General features: G+C 44.4%; 1 protein-coding gene and 1 long non-coding RNA gene across 6 annotated transcripts in view; one reads left to right on the top strand and one right to left on the bottom strand.

The window, feature by feature from the left end:
- FLNB (filamin B) overlaps positions 1-25,685 on the top strand; it is a 136,665-nt gene that overhangs the window by 20,203 nt on the left and 90,777 nt on the right. The gene's annotated exons all lie outside the window — the stretch shown is intronic.
- Positions 6,921-8,235, bottom strand: LOC122682517. Its single transcript, XR_006337406.1, has 3 exons — positions 8,122-8,235; positions 7,174-7,246; positions 6,921-7,019 (listed from the first exon to the last, which is right to left on the bottom strand). It is a non-coding gene; the product is annotated as an uncharacterized LOC122682517 (long non-coding RNA).

Genomic DNA, 25,685 nt, shown 5'->3' with positions numbered 1-25,685 from the left:
CACATACTTTCAGTGCCAGTACATTGTATTATTGAAAATGATCAAGGGAAGTTAAAAGATGTTGTTGTCTGTCTGTTGGGCCTAGCTTGTTAGAAAGAAAACAGATCATTCTCAAGATGTCAGGATGATATTAAGACAAAAGACATTTACACTTAGCAAGGCTTCTACCCTCCCACTCCCCAAGTGTGTGTTGAAACTCCTGAGCTCATAACCTTAGAATGTAAGGCCCCTCCATTGTTTGTGAACACGGCAGGCTTGGGTTTCTCAAAGGCAGAGAGAATGTCTAATGTTTGCCTCTGGGAGCTTCTAGTCAATGGCTTTTTGTCTAAGTGAAGGCAGTATTTCTCAAGGAGCTATCTCAAGGGATTGCTGGTATGTTTGCATTGTCCTTAAAAGCAGGCGAGAAAGTCCAGAGTTGGGGATGGTTTGATGATGAAATGAATGTTACCAGTTAGCTACTTTCTAAGAACACCTTTGCATTATGACCAAAATCAAGCTTATCTATTTTGTGGTTTTGTGGTTCCTATCTACAGAGGCTGTGGTCTTGGTGTTCCAGGCAGCTGAATGTATAAGCTCAGAAATTTTTAACTTTAAAAAAGATTACTTTACTGAGTTATAACCAACATATAACAAATGACACGTTTAAAAGTGTACAATTCAAAGGCAACAAAAGCAAAAATGAACAAATGGAAATACATCAAATTGTTAAGTTTCTGCATAACAAAGGGAACCATCAACAACATGGAAAGGCAACCTACCAAATAAGAAAAAATATTTGCAAAATCTAGATCTGATATGGAATTAATATCCAAAATATATAAAGAACTCAAAAGCAGAAAACCCCAGACAATGGTGCCAGAGGATTTGAATGGACATTTTCCCAAAGAACACATACAAACAGCTAGTGAGTATGTAAAAACATGCTTGGCATCGCTAATCAGGGAAATGGAAATCTAAACCACAGTGACAGACTTCCCTGGTGGTCCAGTGGTTAAGACTCCACTTCCACTGCAGCGGGCATGGGTTCCATCCCTGATCGGGGAACTAAGATCCCACGTGCCCCAAGGTGCACCCAAAAAAGATGAAAGGGAAATGGAGCAACAAGCTATCACTTCACAACTGTTAGAATGGCTATTATCTAAAAACAGAAGAGATAGCAAGTATTGGTGAGGATGTGGGATAAGGGAACCCTTGGATACTGTAGCCACTATAGGAAAACAGTATGACAGTTCCTCAAAAACATTAAAAGGGGGTCTACCCTATGATCCAATAATTCCACTTCTGAGTATTTATCTCAAGATAGCAGGAACACTCAGAAAAGGAATATGTACCTGATGTTCACTGCAGGATTATTTACAATAGCCAAGATAAGGAAACAGCCTAAATGTCTAACAATAGATGAATAAAGAAAATGTGATATATGTACATCACATATTCAGCACTAAAAAATGGATTCTTGCCATTTTCAGCAACATGGATGAACCTTGAGGTTGAATAAGTCAGATAGCATCTGATCTCATTTGTATGTGGAATCTTAAAAGAAAACACACTTATTTGCACACACATAAAAAACCAAACTCATAGATACAGAGAAGAGATTGATAGCTGCCAGAGGTCAGTGTTGAGGGGTGGGCAAAATGAGTGAGGAGGATCAAAAGTTACAAACTTCCACTTATAAAATAAGCATATCCTGGGGATGCAGCATGGTAGCTATAGTGGATAATACTGTGTTGCTGTGTATGGTGACAGATGTTAACTAGAATTATTGTGGTGATCATTTTGCAATGTATATATACAAATGTTTTTAAAAAGTGATAGAAATGACTGTATCTACTGAACTAAGGGCAAAATCTCAACTTCTAAACATCAGTCGTGTGCCATGTTTTCCCTATTTTGCTCTGAAAGAAATCTTGCTGAGTCTCTATCGGAGTGTCTGTATAAAAAAGTGTACAGTTTGATATGTTTTGAGACACACACACCCGCATTGTGAAACATTGTGAAGCCACCACCGTAACCAAGGTAATGAACATACCTCTCCAGCCTCCAAAATTTCTTGCATCTCTGTAATTCCTCCCTCCCATCTGCACACAGTCACTGATCTGCCTTCTGTTAGGAGGTCAGTTTACAATTTTTAGAATATTATATAAATGGAACCCTACAGTATATACTTAAATACACACACACACACACAAACTCCTTTCAGCCAGTGTAATTATTCTGAAATTCATCCTTGGTATTGCATGCGTCAACAGTTCATTTCTTTTTATTGCTAAGCAGTATTTCACTTTATGCATATACTGTAGTTCTGTTAATGATGTCTGGATTGTTTCCAAATAAAGCTATTATGAGCACTTTGTACAGGTCTATATATGGACAGATATTTCCTTTTTTCCTGAGTGAATGATTGGATCATATGGTAGGTATATGTTTAACTTCTTAAGAAACTGCCAAACTGTTTTCCAGGTTTTCCATTTTCCGTTTCTACCAACAGTGTATGAGAGTTCCAGTTCTTGCACATCCTAGCCACAAGAAGTGATTTTTTTCCCCCATAAAAGAGAGTACTTTTTAAGCTAGTTGGTAAAGGCAGCTGTGGCTTTAGTCACTTTTCATTTATCTGTCCTCCACCACAAAGGTTTTCATTCTCACTGTCAACAGATTCTATAACTAGTTTACTTATAGGGAAAAGTCCCTGAAGTCCTTATACCATGGTGTAAGTGGTGGGTGCTTCTTGAGGATGAAATAGAGTGTCTCAAAGCCATCATTCAAGGAGAGGTAGGAGAACTAACATCTGCTGTGTGCTGGAGACTGCTAAGTGGTGCTTTTCATCAAGTATCTCATGAATTCTAACAGCCCTATGAAGTACATATTATCTGTTCTTTACAGATGCGGAAACTGAGGCACTGAGCTGTTTAGTGACTTGCCACATAGCCAGGAAGCAGAAGAAACAGACTGAAAGCAAATATATCAGTGAGGATGTGTATGGTTCCATGTCATAGGAAACCCAAATAATCCTGGCTCATCCAAAAAGGAAGCTCATGGGCTCCTGCAGCTGGAAAGTCCAGCAGTGGGGCAGGCTGCAGGTATATTTTGAGCTAGGGGTTTCTGGATTGTCAGAACCTTGGCTCTGTTCTCTAAGATTCTGTTGTCTCATGGACAGGCTGGTATAGCAGTTCCTGGCCCCCACAGCCACACCCATGCTTCCCAGAGGCAGGCCCTGGTCCAGGAAGTCTCAGGAAATCCATGAGGTTCTCTCTGATTGGACCAGTCTATGTCATCTGCCCTCTTCTCAACCAATCACTGGCCAGAGAGTTGTTGGGATAGGCTTAACCTAGATCACATGTCCTGTCTTCCCCCACATCTGGGAGAAAGGACCTCAGAGGGGTTTCTCATACTGGATCATTGCTACCTTAAGTTGCTCTTTGTTATTTAGAAACCTCCTTCATTTCATGAAACTGGTATCATTGGCTGTGGTATTATGTGGCCTGTGACTTAGAGTGATCACTTTTGTCCCCCCTTGAAGCAAGACTACCTCTTCACCTCACAAGCAGATCAAATAGGGGAAAAAAAAAAAAAAGCATAAATTGTAGCGTGCTTGAGGTTTCTTTTACATTATCTGTATAATTAAAAGGTGTTAATTAGACTCGGATATAAAATAAAGTTTGGCTTTAAATGACATAATTTTCATGCCTTTAAAAATTAACATCATTTGTGACCCTCGGTATTGCAGGTTTGTTAGAGTGCTATCTCAAGAAGGTATAAAATGGCTGCAAGAGGCACCCTACTCCCCTTTCTAAGGGGAAGAATTGAAAGAAGGAATGAGTGAGGAATATGGGATTTGATTACCTTCCAGAGTCTTCATTGAAGGAGAGGAAAATGTAGCTTAGCCTTGGTGACTCTTCCCAATTAAAAATGAAAAAAAGATTGTGGTTCTGGGGCTTGGACTTCTGACAGACCGGCAGCCTCAGTCATCTTGAGTGTTATTCCAGATTGGAAGGTTCTTTTAGGTGTAAGGTGGAAGCTTCGAGAATTCCTCATTGGACAGTCAAGACTGTTCCCTTATCAAAGCCCCAGCCAGAGGAGACCACCCTAGTCACTGGACAGATGTGTTGACCACATGTGATGTCTGGCTCAGCACAACATACGTGACCTGAGGCGGCAGCTTGGGAATGAGTCTTATTGGGATTAACTTTCTACCATGATGTACTTTCAAATGAGACCATCCTTTTCTCTCTGGTGATCTCACCAGGGCCCTTATGCTACAAAGTGTAATTGTTTTGGACCCATAAATTTAAGCCTCTTAATTAATTGACTCAAGACCCAAGAGCAGATTTGCTGTTCTTTATAATGAGTCCGTGGCTTTGCATGCTCTGACTCAGATGAAAGGGGATTTCAGAGCACAAAATGAGAAGAACGCGGAGTTGGCACACCTAGTTCTTCTTCTGACTGTGCTCTCTGTCAGCCCTGCCCTTGGGCCTCCGTTTCCTCATCTGCAAGCTCTGAGCACTGATCCAGAATCAGGGGCAGCAATTAGCGGACTGCACTTTTCTCTCTTCTCGGCAGACACTGCTGGGTGCCCAGAGTGTTCTTTCCTGATGAGCCCAGACTTGACTTTCGAGTCCCTTTGCGGTGTGGTGCTCCGGGTAACCATTTAGTCCTTAATTGTCTCCAGGAAACTACCTGAACTTGACCTCCGCTTCATCTACAATGGCTTGAATTTTGCTCTGTGAAGAGCCTACAAAGTCCATTGTGCCCAGTGGGCTGCTGGTGATGGCCTAAGTTTTCACATCAGCTGCCCCGAGCGCCTTACCCTGACAGCATGCTGTCCTTCACAGCCCGAACCTTGGCCTCTTCTGTTTGAGCACTCATTTTTTAAAAAAATATTTATTTTATTTACTATTTATTTATTTGGCTGCATCAGGTTTTAGTTGCAGCATGTGGGATCTAGTTCTCAGACTAGGGATTGAATCCAGGCTCCCTGCTTTGGGAACTTGGCATCTTAGCCACTGGACCACCAGACAAGTCCCCACTCATTTTTCTCCTCTTAGTTTAGGAACCAGTTCCGGTGCCCCTTCCCTCAGAGAATCTGTCTTCAAATCCCCCGTGTGGAGGTCATCGTTTCTTCTTGTGTTCCCACAGCACTGTCCACACAAATTGTGATAAGTCTCATAAAATGGCCACAATGCTGTTTATGACCACAGCCCTCCACCAGACCAGCCTCAGAGTCCTTTGATCTTCTTATATTACCATCATGATTTCTGCCTGCTAAGAGAGCCAGGATTATTTTCTGCATTTTTTTTTAATATACACTCATTTTGTTGTTATTGTTGTTTTGTTTGTTTGGTTTTTGTCCTCATCACACCTGAAGGCGTGTGGGATCTTAGTTTTCTGACCAGGGATCAAACCCATGGCCCCTGCAATGGAAGCTCAGGATCCTAACCACTGAACCACCAGGGAATTCCCTACATCTACTCATTTTTACGTTCTTTCATTTCACAAGGAAACTGTAGAACACAATCGTAAATAGAAAACCACTATCGCTTGCCTTAAAGGATAGGTCACTCCAAAAATAAAATCCATGGAAACAAGTTTTACTACATTTTTGAAGAGCTTGTTTAACACTCTGAGCCCGAGACCTGCCTAGAATTGGGGTGTGGTGATTCTTCATGAACCAACCCCAAATCTAGCAGTTTTCATCTCAGTCATGTGTCCTGCCCCTTCTTGGGAAAAGCTGCCTTTTCTTGGAAATGGAGTTTCAGCAGGAGCATAGCACCCGGAGGAGACAGATCTCCGGAGATGCTGGACGATTTGATACTCTAACCCCAGCCTCCCATATAGTGCCTTTGTTTACTGCAAAAGTAAGAATTGTTTAAGGATCATGAGAATAGTGAGTGGATAATATGTGACTTCAGTAGTTCACTGCCTCTGACTCCCTGCTGGCTCAGCAGGTCAAGAATCCGCCTGCCATGCAGAAGACACAGCAGATACAGGTTCAGCCCCTGAGTCGGGAAGATCCCTTGGAGAAGGGAAATGGCAACACACTCCAGTATTCTTGCCTTGGAAATCCTATGGATAGAGAGAGGAGCCTGGTGTGCTACAGTCCATGGATTTGCAAGAATTGTACAACTGAGTGCCTGACGCAAGCCAGACTGACAGGAAGGACTTGGTTAGATTAGGATTTGATAGATGAAAAAAAAAGTGATAGAAATGTGATTCCACCTTTGAGTCAACTCTAATGGAAAATGATGTCTTTGGTCTCTGTTCTTTGTAATTTACATCTAGGGAAGGCCTGATGATGCAGATACCCCCATTTCATAGATGGGAAAAGTGATGCCCAGAGGCCTTGAGCTAGTCTGACTGGGTGGAACTCGATTACCACCGTCACACCTTGATTTCCCATGTAGGATATTTCCTATTAGACTTATGTTGTTGTTTAGTCACTGAGTCACGTCCGACTCTTTTGTGACCCCACGGACTGTATTTCACCAGGCTCCTCTGTCCGTGGGATTCTCCAGGCAAGAATACTGGAGCAGGTGGCCATTTCCTTCTCCAGGGAATCTTCTCAACCCAGGGATCAAACCTGTGTCTCCTGCACTGACAGGTGGATTCTTTACCACTGAGCCACCTGGAAAGCTCCCAGACTTCCTCTACTGTAATTCAAGTTGCTGAGCAACAAACTAGAACCACAGTGGCTTTCTTGGAAACTTATCAGACTTCTTGGAAACATATTGGGGCTTCTTTTCCTTGCAAAGGATTCTGAAGCACTCTGTTTTGCCCTTGAAAGAATGCCAGTCAGTTTATTGCCTGTTCTCTTTGCCCAGAATGGTACCATACCGTGTTTTATTGGTGGGTGGGGAGCTTCCGGGTTTGACCTCAGTTGTTCAACACTTCACATGTTCCCAGTGAGGAGGTGGAATCTCACATTGTGAAGAGATGCTCCAGAAGTGAGCCAGATCCTTGGGACTCTGCCACAGCAAAACTCCAGGCTGTGCTGGGATGTCTGACCTCTTCTTTCAGCTTGCCTGTAGGATTAGTGTTTATTGGATAATAGCACACTCTGACCCAGGGAGCAAAAACCAATAGGACAGTCGCTGAATCTGGAGGGGTGTGTGAGTAAACAGCTGCATTCCACCCCCATGGAACTGGCCTCTGACCAGCAGCCTGACGGCTGTTTACCTTTCAGTCTTTTGGAGCCTTTGGCCTTCTCCTTCAGTAGGGTGGGCAGCCTCCTCGTCTCTGGATGCAAGTCCTGATGGGGAGGGAGGGACTTAGATCTCAGGGCACAGCTTCTTTAAAACATATGCCCCCCTCCTTCCTCTTCATAGGTGAAGGTTGAGTGTATTTGATTTTTTCCTTTTCTCTCTAAATCTTCATTGTTTTAGATTGCAAAATAGATACATGCTTGTTTAAGAAAAAAAAAAGCTTGAGCATTATGCTTTATAAGTGAGGTAGGATGTGACTTGAATACTAACCATAGTGACTGAGTGCCTAGTATGTACTTGGTGGCTTTTTATGCCTCATCTCATTTAGTCTTCGCACACAGTCAGAGGAATAGTGTTAACCCCCATTTTACAGATGAGGAACCTGAAGCTCCAATGAAGATCACCCCTCTGGTATGCAAGTGACTGAGCCTGGGCTAGTAGCACCAAGTCTGTGAAACTCTGGAGACCAGAGCTCTGTGTGATGTCTTTGTGGAGGAAAGAATTTAGTTTGATTCAGTATCACTTTACTTGTAACAGAGTGAGGTTGTATTGTTTGTTTTCAGAAGAGAGGCCATACAGATTATTGTCATTTATAAAACAAGAAGGCATGTGAGCAAAGATCTCTAGAGATGAATTGTCAGCTGTGTGCATCTGACTCAGGCCGCTCAGTGCCCCTGGTGCCTGGTTAGTCTTTGAGCCAAAGCATATCCAGGCTGGGATGCTGGCAGGCTTCGGTAGGGTGTGACTCCTTGCTTTTCCTGAACAAGCCTCCCCACCGCCCAAACCACACCACCAATGGGGCAAGCCCATGAGGTCTAAGCCAACCTTTGCATTCCTAACTTAGTTTCCAAATAACAGGGAGCTTATCCACTCCCACTGCTTTGGTATCTCAGGCAGTCTTCAGCTGGAAAACAAACATTACCTGCCTTGAACCTTTGCCAAGCAGCCTCGATTGCAGCCTTGGGATCCATGGACCCTCCTTGTAGCAAGCTGAGGCTGAAGCCGCAGTGTGATTGTCCAGAATCCTCTGGGCTGCGCTTTACAAACCCACCTCACAAATCCATGCATGGCTGTCTTTGCTGGCTTCCCTTAGGAGACCTCACAGCCTGTCTGGAGTGTCAGCGGCTGGGTGGTCCCAGCCACACACACTGTCAACCAAGCCCCATAAGGGACTCACCCCGCTGCGTTGCCCTGGATGCCTTCACTGCTTTCTTTTCAGAGAACCTCATTAGAGAGGTTAGAGATTTTAGCATTCCTGAGATTCTTTCTGTGGCCAGTTAGGTGAAGCATTTCATTTCTTCAGTTTCCCAGTTGACCCCATTCTCTCCTTGACCCTCCATGGGACTGACAGGTGCAGGCCTATTTTGCATTCTTGGCAAAGCTGCCTGGGTTTGGTTTCTGTGGGTTTTCTGCCACCGAGGTTGAACACGTCTTCTTGACTTCTAAACAGTTTCTGACCCTTCCCAGCTTGATTTCTAAATTTGGCCTGGAAATGCAGCTGTAGAGAACTTACTCTCCTCTTTCACACTCTTGGACTCCCGATTTGCATTCACTGTTTGATTATTGTGTCTCATTAGTCTTTGTTGTGGTTTGTTCCCCTTGTAGGAACTTTCGTGTCTATAGGTTTATCCTCTCTTTCATCTTATGCCATGAAGCAGTTCTCAGGTTCTTACCCTACAGGTGATTGAATGCTGGGAATATTTATGGCAGCTAGCATGGTGCTGGGAGGGAATTCATTCTAGAAGGCTGAGGATTGGATCATGTTGTTCTGTTGATGAAGGTCATTAGACTTCTCTTCAGTTCTTCTGATGGACTGGAACGGAATTGGGAAATTTCACGGAATTTTCTCTGCAGTGTTGAGTAATATTGAGAAAATGTGCATCTCACTTTAGCTGTGTAGACCAGATAAGTCATTCTCGTGATGTATCAGGCACCACTCTTTTAAGTGCGAGAAACTCACTTGAGCCCGTTAAAGTGATAAAACTGTTCTTTTGTCAGGAAAGTTTATCAAGTTTTTTTTTTATTTTTTAGTGGTGTGTGGTAGAAACCCATATGAAGCTACTTTAAAAAAAAAAAAAAGCCACTTTGCCCAGGAACTCAAAAGTCCCATAGTAGAGCTCCTCCCAAACATGGCTGGGTCCCCAGCTTCAAAAGAGTCAACAGGGTTTGTTTTTCTCATCTCTTTTGGTCCTTTTGGGCTCCATGTGGGGGCAGAATAGCTTTTGGCCTCCCGGATTCAAGTCCAGCCAGAAAAGAGAGAGAATGAAAGCTGCAGACAGGATTGTTGCTTGTGACTCCCATAAAGTCCCAGGATTTGACGACCCCTCTAGTCACATATGCCTAGCTCTGAACCAACTTCTGTGCTTAGGGGCACCTGTCACATCTACCCCACCTGAGGCCTAGCATCAGAAGCAACCAGTGACCCTTACAGACAGCTGTGGGTTCACAGACCTGGGGCAGTCCTGCGGTGGGGCTCAGGAAAACTTGGAACCAGGAATCAGGAAGCCACAGAGGCTGCCTCTGGTTTCTGTTTCCCTGGAGTCTCTTTTGTTTCCTTCTCTCTGTAGACGAGCCCTGCACACATCACGACTGCCCCACGGCTCCTGACTGTTTCCATTTCACGCAGTCTAGCTATGTGCAGAGACCTCAAGGGAGAATGTGATTCAGCTCATATTGGAGGTCCCACCCCAGTTCCTTTAGCTCTGGAGATTGAGACTGGGGCCCTTTAAGACAAATCTGGGTGGAGCCTGTGTAGGAGAAGATGTGATGTAGGCTGATGGTCCAGGAGGGACAGATAGATGCTTCTCATCTGGTTGAGAAGCCTTCTCTCTGCATCCTAGTTGTTGACATAAATAGTGTCAAGGGCCTGTCTCCCAAGCTAGACTTCATTGGACGGAGTTCCAGCCCAACTACAGGGTCGCCTGCTTCCTGCCTGGAAGCACCGCCCAGGCTCAGCACCTCGGGACCTCTCTGAGCACTCCTGTCAGCTCCAACATGGGCCCTTCCTTCCTGCCGAGGAGACGGCACCGTCTGAGAGGCATGAATGGGAATTTCCTCCTTCCAGGCCCAAGTCGGCATGACTTGGGATGGCTTCGACTGGAAAAACTGAATCAAAGTGTGTGCTTAGGCCAAGGATTTCCCCAAACACTAATCAGCAGTGATTACTTCCAGCGTGTTGCCTTTGGCCCTGCAGAGAGTTTTGTCCATTGTGGCTGCAGTGTCTGGCTCCTGCTGCTTAGAAGATGAGAAATCAGTTTGTAGGGATGAGCCTGAGTGAAGGGCTGTCCCTTCGCCAAACCGACCTTTACTAGGTGTGAAAAACCCTAATTACTGAATTCATAGGTCATTGGCTGGCCTTTTCCTCCAGCATTAACACTTGGGGGTGGAGGGTCATAATAGTGCTGCTGAAATGAAATCCTGAAAATGTGTTGAGGGAAGCTTGTATAAAAATCCTTGCTCATTGTTGGAAATGACTTTTCTCCTCTGTCTTTATGTCTTTTGAATTGAGCCCAGATACTAAGTATGAATAGAGATGCCATGCTCCAATCCCAAGGTCATCTAAAGGAAGTAACGCAATTCTGTGTACCTGAAACTCGATCTTGGATGAACTGAATGCAGTTTTATTATTGAGTCCGTGAAAGTTCACTGGCTGTGCTGTGTAAAACAGTGGTGAAAAACTTGTAGTTGGTTCTCATAGAGCGGCTTGGAGCGCCTTGAAATGCTTTCTGGTCAGATCTTGAGTTTACAGGCTGGAAGGTAAGAGCTAGCTCAGAGAGGGACAGGATGTGTTCAAGGTCACACAGGGCATTGTGGCTAGGTTAGATCCCAGACCACCGGGTCCCAGGCCTCTGGGATTTGGCTTGTCTTAGTCCTGCCTGGTCAGGTCTTAAATTTAAGGCTTCCCTGGTGGCTCAGATGGTAAAGAATCTGCCTGAAGTACAGGAGACCCAGGTTTGATCCCTGGGTAGGGAGATGCCCTGGAGAAGGGCATGGGAACCCTCTCCAGTATTCTTGCCTGGAGAATCCCATGGACAGAGGAGCCAGGTGGACTTACAGTCCATGGGGTCACAAAGAGCCAGACACGACAAAATGACTAACACTTTTTCTTTTCTTTCTTCTTGGTCCTGCCTGTAACTGCCTTCTGCTGGGAAGGATGAGGCAGAACTTAGAGTCTGGAGTAATGGATAGGATGTAAAGAAAAAAAAAAAGCAGCTTTACTGAGATATAATTCAAATGTCACAAAATTCACCCCTTCAAACTGTATTATTTTCAGTATGTTCACAGAATTGTACTATCATCACCAGTATAGAATTTTAGAACACTTTTATCTCTGCCCCCTACCCTGCAAAGAAACCCATTAGCAGTCACTCCCCATGCTTCCCTCCACCGAGGCCCCGGCAGCCACAGATTTGTTTCTCTGTGTAGATTTGCCAATTCTGTACGTTCATACAGTAGAATCATACAACATGTGGTCTTTTTGTGATTGACTTCTTTTACTGAGCAAAATGTTTTCAAGGTTCACCCATGTTATATCTATGCTTCAGTCCCTTTTTATGGCCAAATGATGGAACTTATAGGGATTAAATTTGAAAATAAAGCTAGAGCGGTTTCAAATTTATTTTTCCTTTGCCTGGTAAGCTTTTTCCTGAGAAACCAGTCTCTACATTTGGAGATGAAATGAGAGACTTTCTTAGCTTCCCTAAATCTAAGCAGTTGCTATTGATACTGTTCTTAAATATTTTGACACCTGGGAGAAAAGTTGGTCTTTGGAAGAAAGTGTACTCTTTCTTGTATTGCCAAGAAAATTAATACATGTTAATTAACACAGATGCTCAAAAGTCAGGGTTGTAACGAACTTTTTCCTTATGTTTATTTTCCAAATACTTGACTTGTTTAAACATTTTTAATTTTAGCAATAACGTAATTTTTCTTGCCCTACCCAAATTCATTGGAAACTTTCAACCCTGCAGACGATATGAAAGAACAGTATAGTGCACTCCCATGTAAATTTCTCCTGGAGTCTCCACTTGTTAATGTCTTTCTACATTTACATACTTTTGTCACTCTCTCTAAGGGTCCACATCACAGACCTAGTTTTTATGGAACCCTTTGAGAGTGCCTAGATCATGACCCTTCACTCCCACATACTTCAGTAGGTGTCTCTAAGATATAGGTCAAGTTTCCTAACCACAAAGTCACTGCATACCCAAGAAGTTAGCTCTGATACAATAATAATACCTCACATAAAATCCCATGTGTCCTTTATGGTCAATTAAAAAAACCCAGGAACCAGATGAAGATTATTCAGTTGAATTTGGTTTCAAAGTTACTTCAGCCTTTTCTTTAATTTAGAACAGCCCCCATCTTTTAAAAAAAATTTTTTTTTTTTTGCCTCGACATTGCCATTTTGGAAGAAGTTGGGCCACTTGTCTTGTAGAACTGGTGCTTCTTAAATGTTATGTGCATGAGGATGACAGAGTTGGAGGGTGTCTTGGTGAGGCACACACTCTGGTTCTGGAAGACACGGAGGGGCCTAGGCGTTAGCATTGCCAGTAAGCTTCCAGGTGCTGCCAATGCTGCCTGCCTGCACACCACACTGGGAGAACCGAGGCTGTGGAATGTTCCGTATTTTAGATTTGACTGTTTCCTCAGGACTAAATTCAAGTTCAACATTTGTGGCAAGTGCACTTCCCAAGGTCATGGGCGCTTTCCCTTGCATCATGCCAAGAGGCACATTGCATCAGTTTGTCCTATGATTTGTGATGCTCACTGCCGTCTCTTGATTGAAATGGTGTTTGCCAGCTCTCCATTGAAATAGTACCTTCCTCCTGTTGTAAGCAACAAGTGATCTTTGAGACTGCATGAATATCTTGGTCCCCAACAGTTTTCACCCATTAATCAGCTTCTTGTTAGGGGGGCGGGGATAAAACCATCTTGGGTTATAATCTCCAGCTGGCAACATTGCCTCTTATGTAATTAGCAATTAATTATATGGGTGTGGGAGTAATTTTTATTTTTTAAAATGTAGCTAGTGGCAGGTTCATTCCCATTTGTACTGTAAACATTGGCTTTTACAGTTTCCCAAATTTGGAAGCTTTACGGTCCTATTTTTATGATTCCCTTGAGAAGTATTTACGTCCTGCAGCCAGGGATAGTATGGCATATTTTAAATATTCACTAAAATAATTTTTTAGCACCTCCTGCAGTTGCTTGCTAGGACTATTATTGGGACTCTTAAATATCCCACTGATTTCAGAAAGTCACTCTTCTGTACTGGACAGGCGATTCTCACATGTTACAAGCTGTTTTTTTGTTTTTTGTTTTTTTTTTTAACTGAAATAAAATGTTGGGTGGCCAGGAAGGGAGTGTTTGAATAGGAGCCACTGGAAAAGTGTCTCAGGAAGGTCTGGCCCTTCCCCGACCCCCGGTCCCTAAGAAGCTGCCGAGGAGGGATTTCCACGTGAGGGCTGGGTTGGAGTGCATGACAGTTTTTCTAATCAGTCTAGAACCTTGAGCAGCTCCTTCACTGTGTGGTCTGGAGGTAGGAAGATTAGGGCTGGAGAGTGTTCAAACACCCCCTGCCCCCTGCCCACTGTCAGAAAGATGCTATCTGAAATTCCAGCCATACATCTCAGCAGCAGTATGACCAAGTTTCTGAACCTCAGTTTCCCTCAGTCTGTGAAATGGGGATGATGATGGTCTTGGCCTCTTAGGGTTGTTGGACACATGAAGGGAGATGACTGTGTGGAGTGCTTGACCCAGGGCTGATGACTCAGTGGATGCATGTTGATTGAACAGATTTCTGGTCCTTAAAAAAGAGATTTAAATCCTATTTTCACTTAAAACCTGTTAAGTATATATTTTCAAGTATATATGTTCTTGATTTTATTTTTCACTGTTCAACGAACGAGTATTGGTCCACATTAACAGATTCTGTGTATAACATTTTGGTTTACTGAGCTAATTTAAGAAAGGAGATCTTTAAGTTATATATATTTATGCTCTTCTATGCTGGGTATACTTAAGCTGACAGCAGGTTAAGTGAATGGATTACCACTGGCCACTTTCAGAATCACCATTATTCTGGAAATAATGTCCTAATCAGGGAGATTCATTCCACAGATATTACCTGAGCTTTTCACTCTGTGTCAATCACTTCTTCAGTATCTGTGGAACCCATGTGTGATGGCAGATCACCCACCACCCACTGTTTTGTGTAGAACCAGGATGTTTTCTGACAGTCGCTGCTTTGACTGGAGGCCCATGATTTTCTGGCGTGAACCACATTCACAGTGCATCATCCAGCTTCTAGTTGTGGCATCTTTAAGGTGGGGTGTGCTGTGCTATGCTTAGTCACTCAGTTGTGTCCCACTCTTTGTGATCCCATGGATTGTAGCCCGCCAGACCCCTCTGTCCATGGGGATTCTCCAGGCAAGAATACTGGAGTGGGTTGCCATTCCCTTCCCCAGGGGATCTTCCCAGCCCAGGGATTGAACCCAGGTCTCCACCATTACAGGTGGATTCTTTACCATCTGAGCCAGCAGGGAAGCCCAAGAATACTGGAGTGGGTATCCCTTTTCCAGGGAATCTTCCCGACCCAGGAATTGATCCAGGGTCTCCTGCATTGCAGGCAGATTCTTTACCAGCCTAACTACCAGGGAAGCCCCAGGGGATGGGGTAAGGTGGGGTAAGGACCTGGAAAACATTACAGGGGAACCCGAGTCTCTTGCTTTGCAAGTTCTCTGCCAGTGAGCCACCAGGGGAAGCTCGCAATAATTTTTACCTATAGGTAATTCAACAGCCCCCATTCCACCCCCAACCTTTGTTTTCCCTAAAAACTCCTTGGTATGTGTGCCTTTTTTCCCCCACACTGTTTGACATTTTGGGGGTTAGAGCAACTTACACATTTGTTGTAATGTGTAATTGACAGTTTAGGAAACCGATGTCAAACGAAGGGGTTAAGTCCCCTGTGGTGGTCCCCCAAGATTGCCAGAGAAAACAATTATATTTGAAGTTCAGATAAACAGTGAATAACTGTTTAGTAGAAGTATGTTCCAAAAATGGCAAGCAGTTCTCTCATGTTACAAGTCATTGAACAGGACACACAGTCAACCGTTGATTGTCTGAATTCACATGTAACTGGATGTTCTGTATTTTATTTGCAAAATCTGGCTAGGTCCAGCTGTCTGCTCAGAAATGCCCAGGGTTTTCATGTTTGCTGCAGGGTGCTATTTGCAGCTTCAGGAGTGTCCTAGGAGAGATCTGCTGAGGCATCTCATTAGGCTGTGGTTTAGCGCGCCGGGGTAGGGGCCAGATTAGTAATTAGCTAACCTGACCTCACTCATGAGGAATGTGCTCTTGCTAGGTATTAGCGGGAGGTTTAAGCTCGCAGAGCCATTGTCAGAAGCCTGTCAGTGATGTCATCAGCTGGAAAAGCTAGAGCTCCAGTTTTGGTAATAAATGGAAATGGAGTTTCACAGGTGGGGTGTAGAGGAATTTATTCCGACAGGAAGCCTGATGGAGCCTCCCAGCCTATGTGCAGCCCCCAGCCAGGTTTCTGAATCCTGAAGAACAACCAGAAGCTTCTGACGCGGCGTGCGATTACACCGTTGGCCCAAGGCCCTGGAAAAATTGGCCTGCTCTCAGCGAACACTCCAAGAGCTACAAAGGGGGTGTCAGGACTGTTTTGCAGCTCTGAGTGGGCCCATAAATTGGGGAGGAAGGGAGGCTGATGTGGAAATTGTTCATTAGATTGCTCAGAGTAGTTCTCAAATATGCACACTTGGTTCCGCCTGGGCCCGCAGCACCTCTGTCATCTTGCCCTCTATCTACTGTGTGCGTGTGTGGGGGAGGGCTTAGGCAGGGGGGACAAGTCCTTAGGATTTACTCCTCACGAAACTCCCTTTTACCTTGAAATAGAGTGAACTTTCCATTTTTTTTTTTTTTTAAAAGGGTAATTTGTTGTGCATGAGTGGGCTGTCAAACAAGTCCTGAGTGCGGTAACTATAGCCATTTCATTTTATCTGGAATCGCTCATAAAACATTCCGGAAAAAGACGGGTGGGTGTTCTTTCTGATCAGGTTTTGCCTTCAGGTTTCTGCCTCCTGTTGGAGGCTCCACTTAAGCCGCTAACCGCAGGAGCAGGGCTGCTCCTGGAAGTTGCTGGCAGGCCTGCTTTGCCAGCTTGCGAAGGCTCCAGTAAGCAGGCAGGAAGCTCAGGGTGTCCTTTCTGAAGGTCTGGCCTCCATGGTGTCTGGTGTTCTTGTTAAATGAGAATTTGGAAGCATTGACCCTGGGTCTCCTGGTTGGCTCACGTAACGGGGAGGCGGAGATGGATCCTCCCAGGCCCCTCTTTCCTTCCACATCATCCCCCTGGGGCCCCACCACTCACTGGGACAGTGTCCCTGTGTCCTGGGCAAATAGTACAGCCTCTGGGAGCCTCTGTTTTGGCATCTGTAAACCACGATGTTTGTGCCTCTTGTGGGCACGATACCGTAGCCGAGATGCTCAGTATTTTGTGAGCTTTTACTCTGTGGATGGCTTTTGTTGACTGGGTATTTTAGAGGATGTCATTGAAAGAGTTTGGCCTGGTCAGACGTTAGCTTTTGAATATGCCTTGTCACAGCCTGGCCATTTATCATTTGGGACCCTCGCCATCTCTCTGACCCATGTGTAAAATGGGAGTGCCCCAGGCCTCTCCAGTGATCGACTGGCTTGCTTGCAACACCCTTCTACTCCTGTATACAAGAGTTCATTATTAATGTTGTTGTTCAGTCATTCAGTCCTGTCTGACTTTCTGCCATCCCATGGACTGCAGCACACCAGGCTTCCCTGTCCTTCACTATCTCCCAGAGTTTGCTTAAACTGATGTCCATTGGGCCAGTGATGCCATCCAACCATCTTATCCTCTGTCATCCCCTTCTCCTCCTGCCCTCAATCTTTCCCAGCATCAGAGTCTTTTCCAATGAGTCGATTCTTTGCATCTGGTGGCCAGAGTATTGGAGCTTCAGCTTTAACATCAGTCCTTCCAATATTTCAGGGTTGATTTCCTTTAGGGTTGACTGGTTTAATCGCCTTGCTGTCCAAAAATATTACCCATTATTCATGGGTATTCTCTAAAAGAGAAAAAGAATTGCAATGCAGTTCTAAGAGGACCCTTCGGATTCTTTGCAGCATCATTCTTCCAAGGAACTGGCAGAATCATCCTTTCTTTGTTTAGAATTGGTTTCATTACTTTAAGACAAGTCTGTGAGAAAGGAGGCTTGACCCAATAGCCGAGGGCTGCACGGGGCTCCAGGCCACACTTGTTTTCTTTTCCCTTTCCTCCTTCACTTCTCTTGGGGTCTGACTCAGGCTCATTCGCTGTCAAAGAGAGGGACGAGGGATGACCTCCTGGGTGGGGATTCTGGAGTAATTGGATTCATGTGTGGTCTGGCTGCTGCGTGGTTCTGAACCCTGGCTGCGACCTTAGAACCAACGGGAAAGCTTTAACTATTAATGGTATTCTGGCCCCACCTCCAAGAAATGCAGATTTGATTTCCTTTTGGAGAAGGGGCAGTGTGCTTTTATATTATTATTGTATTTTCTGGATCGAAACTCAAACGGTTTCTGTGAGTAGGAGAAGTGTTGAGGGTTAAAAAGACAAGTTGGACTAGCCAAGCTTGATTGGGACCACGGTCATGACCATTGTTAACAATAGAGCAGCCCTGATCTCTTGGGGGGCTGCCTGGAGGGATGGGATCACTGGGAGAGACTTCTTTTCTCACCCTTTGAATATAATTTGAATTGATTGTAACACGCTATTTGATAACTAGGGAAGTTTGATGATGATCAGGAAAAAACACTTTATATATATATATATATAAAATCAGTACAAACATATGAAATGACTGGGATTCCTTCAAATTCAGAACTTCTTCCAACAAGGCTGCCAGAGTTCAAAGCCTTTCTTTGTAACTAGACTTAAAAGGGCCCCAGTCCCAATCATTTGAATTCCCTCAGAGGTGGCTGATCTCTCCCCCCTCCTCCCTCTGAGGGTGGATTTGATTCTTAACAATGGCCCAGCTACTTGGCACCCAGCCTGGTGAGTAAGACAGCTGAGTAAGAGGGGAAAACAGGGCCTTGGGTCAGAAAACCAGGATAACAAGTGGCAGGATTTTCTTATCTGTTCAGAGAAGCCCCAGAAGCTGCAAAAAGCTGTAGCCTCTGGACTGTTCTGTGGGCAGTGGCCGTGACATTTATGGGGAGAGCAGGCTGTCATCTCAGCAGTTGGGGCAGCTTAGTGGCTCGTGGGCTGGTGAACGTCTACTGTGCACAGTGACCCCCCCCCCCACCCTAAGTGACTTCAGAGCTGGTGTGGCCAGAGTGCTCAGAGGATATGAGGAAGTGCAGCTGTTGTGTAACTCTGTGCCCTGCCTGCCCTGAGATAGACTGTATGGAAGGCTGGTTCAGGAATCCCGTGTTCATCCTGCTGCTTTTGCACTTTTCATCCTGCCAAGTCTAGTTTGTTTGCCTCCTCCATTCCCCATTCCCTGTGTTCATGGAGTGGGGGGCAGGCATTTGTGTCTCCCAGGACACTGCTGTTTATGTCTCTCAGCACTGATGCCAAGAATGAGTGGGAGTTAAGTGTTCTCTGTTTCTCCCAGGTCTAGACACTGTCAACCCATTTTACAGAGGAGGAAAATTGAGGCTTGGGAGGGTAAGATCTTGTGGTGGTAGTTGAATGGGATGTTAACCCAAGTGGTCATATCCCTCTGTACTTGTAGATCTGAAATTCATCTGGTAAATCTTTTAATTTCCAAAAGAAGTTTTTTTTTTTTTTTGGCTTGTGGGATCTTAGTTTTGTGACCGTGGATCGAACCTGGACCTGCAGCAGTGAAAGCATGAAGTCCTAACCACTAAACAGCCAGAAAATTTCCCCAGAAAGAAGTTTTTAAATGACAGCTTGTGTTAGGTACTCAGCTCTAATTACAGTTTGTTCATTTCACAAACTTAGTGCTTTCTTTTTAATTTTAAAGGCCCTGTGCTAGGGATATGGCCTTATCTTCAAATATCTCACAGAGAAGAAAAACAGCCAGAGAATGCGCCCAAGTTGCTGTGGCAGGTTTTATAGGACACGGCTTCTCACAGTGCCTCCCAGAGAGCAGTAAATTTCATCTGGGGTGTCTAGGAAGGCCTGAGGCAAAGGAGGCATTGGAAGGGGCAGAGTCAAGAGACAGGGTGTTCTGAGCTGCAGAACTGCTTGGGCAGAGTGTGGGGAGTGTGGAATGTGAGAGTGTCTGGAATCAGTGCTTCGGACTTGCTGAGGCTGGGATGGACCATCTGTTGTGCCATTGGCCAGGTTGTGAAGAACCTCTAAAGGGTGGAAAAGGTCTTGGATAGGACTGTCTAGACATGTGCTACCTGCCAGCCACTTATGGGTGGTTAAATTGAAATTAACAAATTAAATAAAATGTACAGTTGAACACCTCAGTCACACTAACCACATTTCAAGTGCTCAATAGTCCTGTGTGGCTTGTGGCTACTGTATTAGAAGGTACACATGTAAAGCGTTTCCATCACGGCAGAAAGTTCTTCTGAACAATTCTGCTGTTGGTAGTGGTGCTGTAGTTTGAACTATGGTCTGTGGGGCCAAATTTGGCCCTCTGCCTGTTCTTATAAAATTTTATTGGCGCACAGACCGCACCCATTCCTGCATGTTGTCTCCACTTTCTCACTCAGGCAGTAGTTTCGAATCGTTCCAACAGAGACGTTATGGCCAGTCAAACCTAAAACTTGGTGTTCAGTTGCTAGGTTGTGTCTGATTCTTTGCAACCCCATGGATGGTACCACACCAGGCTCCTCTGTCCTCTACTGTTTCCTGTAGTTTGCTGAAATTCATGTCCATTGACTCAGTGATGCTATCTCACCATCTCATCCTCTGCCACCCTCCTCCTCCTCTTGTCTTCAACCTTTCCCAGCATCAGGGTCTTTTCCAGTGAATCAGCTCTTCGCGTCAGGTGGCCAAAGTGTTGGAGTTTCAGCTTCAACATCAGTCCTTCCAATGAACACTCAGGACTGATTTTCTTTAGGATTAACTGGTTGGATCTCCTTGCCGTCCAAGGGACTTCTCCAACACCACAGTTCAAAAGCATCAATTTTTTGGCACTCAGCCTTCTTTATGGTTCAACTCTCACATCCGTACATGACTACTGGGAAAACCATAGCTTTGACTATACTGATCTTTGTTGGCACAGTGATATCTCTGTTTTTTAATATGCTGTCTAGGTTTGTCATAGCTTTTCTTCCAAGGAGCAAGCATCTCTGGCCCTTTAACAGAAAAAGTTTTCAGGTTCCCTACTATAGACCCAGGGGAACAATAGAAGCTGTCCAGGCTGAAAGTAACATAAATGGCTGTATCTATGGCCTGAGAGGATACCTAGGGTGTTGGTGGGTGGGCCATGTTGGTGAGGACACCCATTCATAGTGACCTCCAAGTGTCCCCATGAGAGACAAATGAGGCCTTGCCCTGGCAGATAATGTTCCACTGATCTGTGGTCCATTTAACAAAACGTCTGTCACTGAAGTCCTCTAACTTCTGGTTCTAAAAATTATTAATTGGAGCCAGGATTCTTGCCTTAGTGTGTCTTAGACTCCTGTGACTCTCTGAAGACTGCACTTTTTCTTTATGCATCAGATAATATACATGGGGTTACAAAGGAAACCAGCTATGTTGAAATACAGTTGCCAGAAATAAATTTTGGACCTAGTAATAAATGCACATCTGTATTGAAATGTTTAGTAACAAAATCTAGGAGCAAGTCTAATGGCTATCATAATTTGGACATAGTGTTGAGTACAGAGGATATTTTGAGATATTGCTAACACTGTAATATGATGGGAACAGACTGATTTCGTTGGTGGCAGAACCACAGGTGCTTCTAATAATACACCTGTGTTTTATGGTCTACATTCATATAGAAAAGACTTGCTACATTGTAGTCAGAGGTTACTGAACACAAAGATTAAACATTTTCTCCTATTCTAGTTCATGACCTTCTCCCGCCCCAACCCCAGCTACCCCACCTTCCCCTGCAAGAGCCCCTGACTTAGGCCATCAGTCACGGGAAGTTAGAGGCCAGTTGAGGATGGTGGCTTATCTTGCTAAATGTCTTGGACACTTCATTCTAGTTCCACTTCTCTCTCGTTTGTGAGAGAATATTTTTTTACTTTTTTGGCTGCACTGGGTCTTCGTTACTCTGTGCTGGCTTTCTCTAATTGGGGTGAGCAGGGACGTCTCTTCTTTGTGCTGTGCTGGCTTCTCTCGTTGCAAAGCACAGGTTCTAGGTGCTTGGGCTTCATGGGCTCTAGAGCGTGGACTCAGTAGTTGTGGCTCACGGACTTAGCTGCTCCACGGCATGTAGGATCTTCCCGGATCTAGGATCGAACCTCTGTCTCCTGCACTGGCAGGGGGATTCTTTACCACTGAACCACCTGGGAAGTCTGGGATATTCTTGATATATATCATGAAGCGTGATGCCAAAGGGAAAGGGAATGTGTCAGAGGAGACTGAACCTTGAACAACAGTGGCTAAGAAAGAGCCACGGAGTGAACGGTGGGAGAGGAGGGCATTCCCTGCGGAGGGACAGCCTGTGCAAAGATCTGGAAGGATGTGCAAGGTGGCTGCTGGCCCAGCCGCTGGGGCAGGGAGGAGGACGTATGGAGGCGTGGGGTGAGGGCTAGTGGGGAGCCAGGCAGGGACCTGCTGCAAGGGGCCTGAGACCTTGCAGAGGAATTTGGACTGTGTCCAGAGTTGCTGGGATGTTTTGAGAATTTTGGCCCTGAGCCCATCTTATCAACTATAATAAAACACACCCGTCTCTCACTTTGCAAAAACAATATATTTATGTGTAATGTTGTATAATAATTTGAAACATAAAAGAAAATAGTTTTACCTCTGCTTATATCTGTGCTTTGTTATATTATTTGGCTATGAATACTTCTTTATGTTACTACTGACTGATGTTTCAGCAGTCATGATACATATTTGGTGATTCTTGGGATATGAGAAAACTAACCTATAACTCATTTTCAAAATGTAGTGAAATTTAGGACTTCCCTGGCAGTCCAGTGGTTAAGACTCCATGCTTCCACTGGTGTGGATTTGATCCTTGGTCGGAGGACTAATATCCCACATGTTTTGTGATGTGGCCAAAAAATTTGGAGAAAAAAGGTGTAATGAAATTTCTGTGAATGCCAAAGTTAACAATTGCTAAAGAATATATAATGTTACATTCAGGAATTTAATAAAACATTTATTAATTTCAATTTCTTTTGCTTTTCTTATTTTGGAGTACCAATTCCCTCAATCTGCCTGTTACCAGCTTTCAAATTGTAGATCCCTGACAAGGAGCTGTGCCTGAGGGCCATGAGGCAGCCCTAGTAGGGTCAGTGGGAAGATTTGGGTAGAGTTTTGATATGTGGGCTTAGATCAAGTAGCCAGTAAAGTGGGCCTGATATTAGCTGATGGATGGTGAGCTGGGGATGCATTCAGAGGTGGCCAGCAGTATTGGAGGAGAGAGGGGATTTGGTGAGGGAGGGTTGTTAAGGGGATCCAGTCGGGCTTGATAATTGGTTGTGTAGTAGATTTGTTGATTACTGGTTGCCTGGTCAGATTGGCTGGTGAAGATCTCGGGTGGCCTCAGCCTGTGATGGTTTGAAGCAGGGCTTGGGTTCCCAGCCAGACTGAGGCTAGGTCATGGTGGTGAAAACACCAGATCCTGTCTACTTGGTCAATGGTCAGTGACAAGGGCCCTGGCCTTCGACTTTGCAGAAAAGAATTTCCACAAAGATGGAAGGCAGTGAAGCAAAGCATTTATTAAGAGGAAAAAAAATACAGTGTGTGTGGATAGACACGTGGGCAGATTCAGAGGGAGAGTCCCTGAGCTGCGCCCTTGTAGTGGTCTGAATTAATTTATGGGGTATTTCTTCCGGTTTCTTTTGGCCAGTCATTTTTATTTGCTTGGTTCACAGTCCCATGTTTGGGATATCTCAGGACCCTCCCACATGTGTGCAGTTATCTCTTAGCCAAGACGGATTTTACTGAACAGGCTTCTGGGTAGAACGTTCCTTGACATAACTCCCCTTTGGCCTCCCAGGAGCCTTTCTGCGCATGTGTGGTCAGGGAGGTCTCCTGACTTCAAGAACTAGAAATATGTGGTCTGGGTTGGGCCCAGCCTTCTCCCTTAATTGTCCTGCTCTTCTTATCTTGGAGTTTTGGGCAATAGGGAATGAATCTCCAATTGCTTTATCCTGTGGGGTGGGGATGGCGGGGGAGGGGGTCATCTGTCTCCTGCCTCAAATCCCCACTGAGGGACGTAATCCCCCAAAAATCTTTTTTGGGAAGATGAAGGGTGAAAGGTCTGACTTTTGACTTCTTCAAGCTTGTAGACCATACCTAGTTGAGGTCACAGAGCTCTTGACCTGTCTCACTAAAGGGCCCCAGGGTGACTTCTGCCGTTGAGTCAGAATCTGCTGTGGGGAGTGGTTGTAGTGCTTGGGTCAGTGGGTTGTTGACTGGTTGATTTAATGATGAGTGGGTGGTTGTTGCTTTTTTTCCTAAAAAAGATAGAAAAGAAGATACCTTCTTTTTCCTGGCATCCTACTGAGTGCCAGGATCACATTGATGCTGCAGACAGAGTCGGGTTCTGACCCTAGGACGCTTTATTACAGTTGGGTAAACCTCAGATTTGGATCCTGAACTACACAGAGAGTGGATTTAATTAGCACCCACACTGTGTGGCTAGTTGCTGTTATTATGCTTATGAGTATTTCATTCCTCGGTAGCAACTAGGAATGCTACTTGGGTTTGGTTCAATTATTTCACAAATATCTTTGTTAACTTTTCCTTAAGTTCTCCCAACTCCCCTGTATAGAACATTGAGAGCTAAGTGGAATTTGGGTGGAGGTTATGGAGATTTCCCCAGATCACATAATTTAATATTCCTCTTGCTCACATCAGGATGACAGCCCCCATCCCACCCCCCATTTCTCCCAGTCCAAATTGCTGGGTTCAGTCTCTGACGCTTCATGCTTGACAATGCATTGTCTGAAGGATTTTGACATTAGAAGCTCTGAGGCAAACCGAGGCAGAAGGAGTCTGGCTTGTCTCTGTTTAAGAATTAGTTTTCACAGATCAGTAAGATGTTTCTTAGTGTGGTTTTTAAGTGAGTGGGTTTTGGCCAGAATTTCATAAACACTGTGGTTAAGGAGTGTGCTCCCCTTTGACACTATCAATGAGAACCAACCTTTTGAGACCTTGCCTTTATCTGTGAAACTGGTGGCTTCCAAGTCACAAGATTCTAGTTTCTTAATTACTGCCACCACAACAGTTGTAAATTAAAGACAGCCTTTTTAACTTATTTCCTGTTTTCTTTTTGTGTCTCTTGTCTGTCTCCTTCACCCCCCCACCTACCAGTTTCTTAAAACATAATTTCCTAGCCTATGGGAGGATTTAGGAGAAGTATTTATAGAGATCTGTAGGCAGTTTAATGTAGACGTTCCAAAATATCTTCTGGAGACTAATAGTGTCCTTTAGGATAGTATTTAAAAAGTTATCTAGTCACATAAAGTTGGGAAAATACTGAGTGACATCCTAGTGTTCTCTTGGAGATTATCCAGGTACATTTGGCTATTAAAGGCTCTGAGAAGTCCTGCTGCAGTTTAAAATTGTTCAGTTCCATATGTCTTCAGCTTATTTGACCGCAGAAAGCCTTTTGTCTTAGAAAACCGGTTAGTGTCCAGTGCACTCATTTCTAAGTTGTGGTGCTTGTGGTACTCAAGATGTTTTCAGGTGTTATGCAACTTACATTTAAAGTTGTAACAGTTATGTGCCTATTTCCACAGGTAGTTTAAACAAAAAAACAACTAGTGCATCATCCACTCCTTCTTTCATTCATTTGACTAAAGAGAAAAAGGTTGTGTAAGAGGGGGTGGGGGAAAGACTAGTAAATGGCCCAGAAAAACATCTACTTCTGCTTCATGGACTACACTAAAGCCTTTGATTGTGTGGATAACAACAAACTGGAAAATTCTGAAAGAGATGGGAATACCAGACTGCCTTACCTGCCTCCTGAGAAGTCTGTATGCAGGTCAAGAAGCAACAGTTAGAACCTGACATGGAACAACAGACTGGTTCCAAATTGGGAAAGGAGTATGTCAAGGCTGTATATTGTCACCCTGCTTATTTAACTTATATGCAGAGTACATCATGTGAAATGCCAGGCTGGATGAAGCACAAGCTGGAATCATGATTGCTGGGAGAAATATCAGTAGCCTCAGATATACAGATGATAACACCCTTATGGCAGGAAGCAAAGAGAAACTAAATAACCTCTTGATGGAAGTGAAAGAGGAGAGTGTAAAAGTTGGCTTAAAACTCAGCATTCAAAAAACGAAGATCATGGCATCCAGTCACATCATTTCATGGCAAATAAATGGGGAAACAAT

This window comes from Cervus elaphus, chromosome 24, assembly GCF_910594005.1.
Source record: "Cervus elaphus chromosome 24, mCerEla1.1, whole genome shotgun sequence".
NCBI lineage: Eukaryota > Metazoa > Chordata > Mammalia > Artiodactyla > Cervidae > Cervus > Cervus elaphus.
Note: the sequence above shows the minus strand (reverse complement) of the source record. Positions and strands in the feature narration are given on the sequence as shown.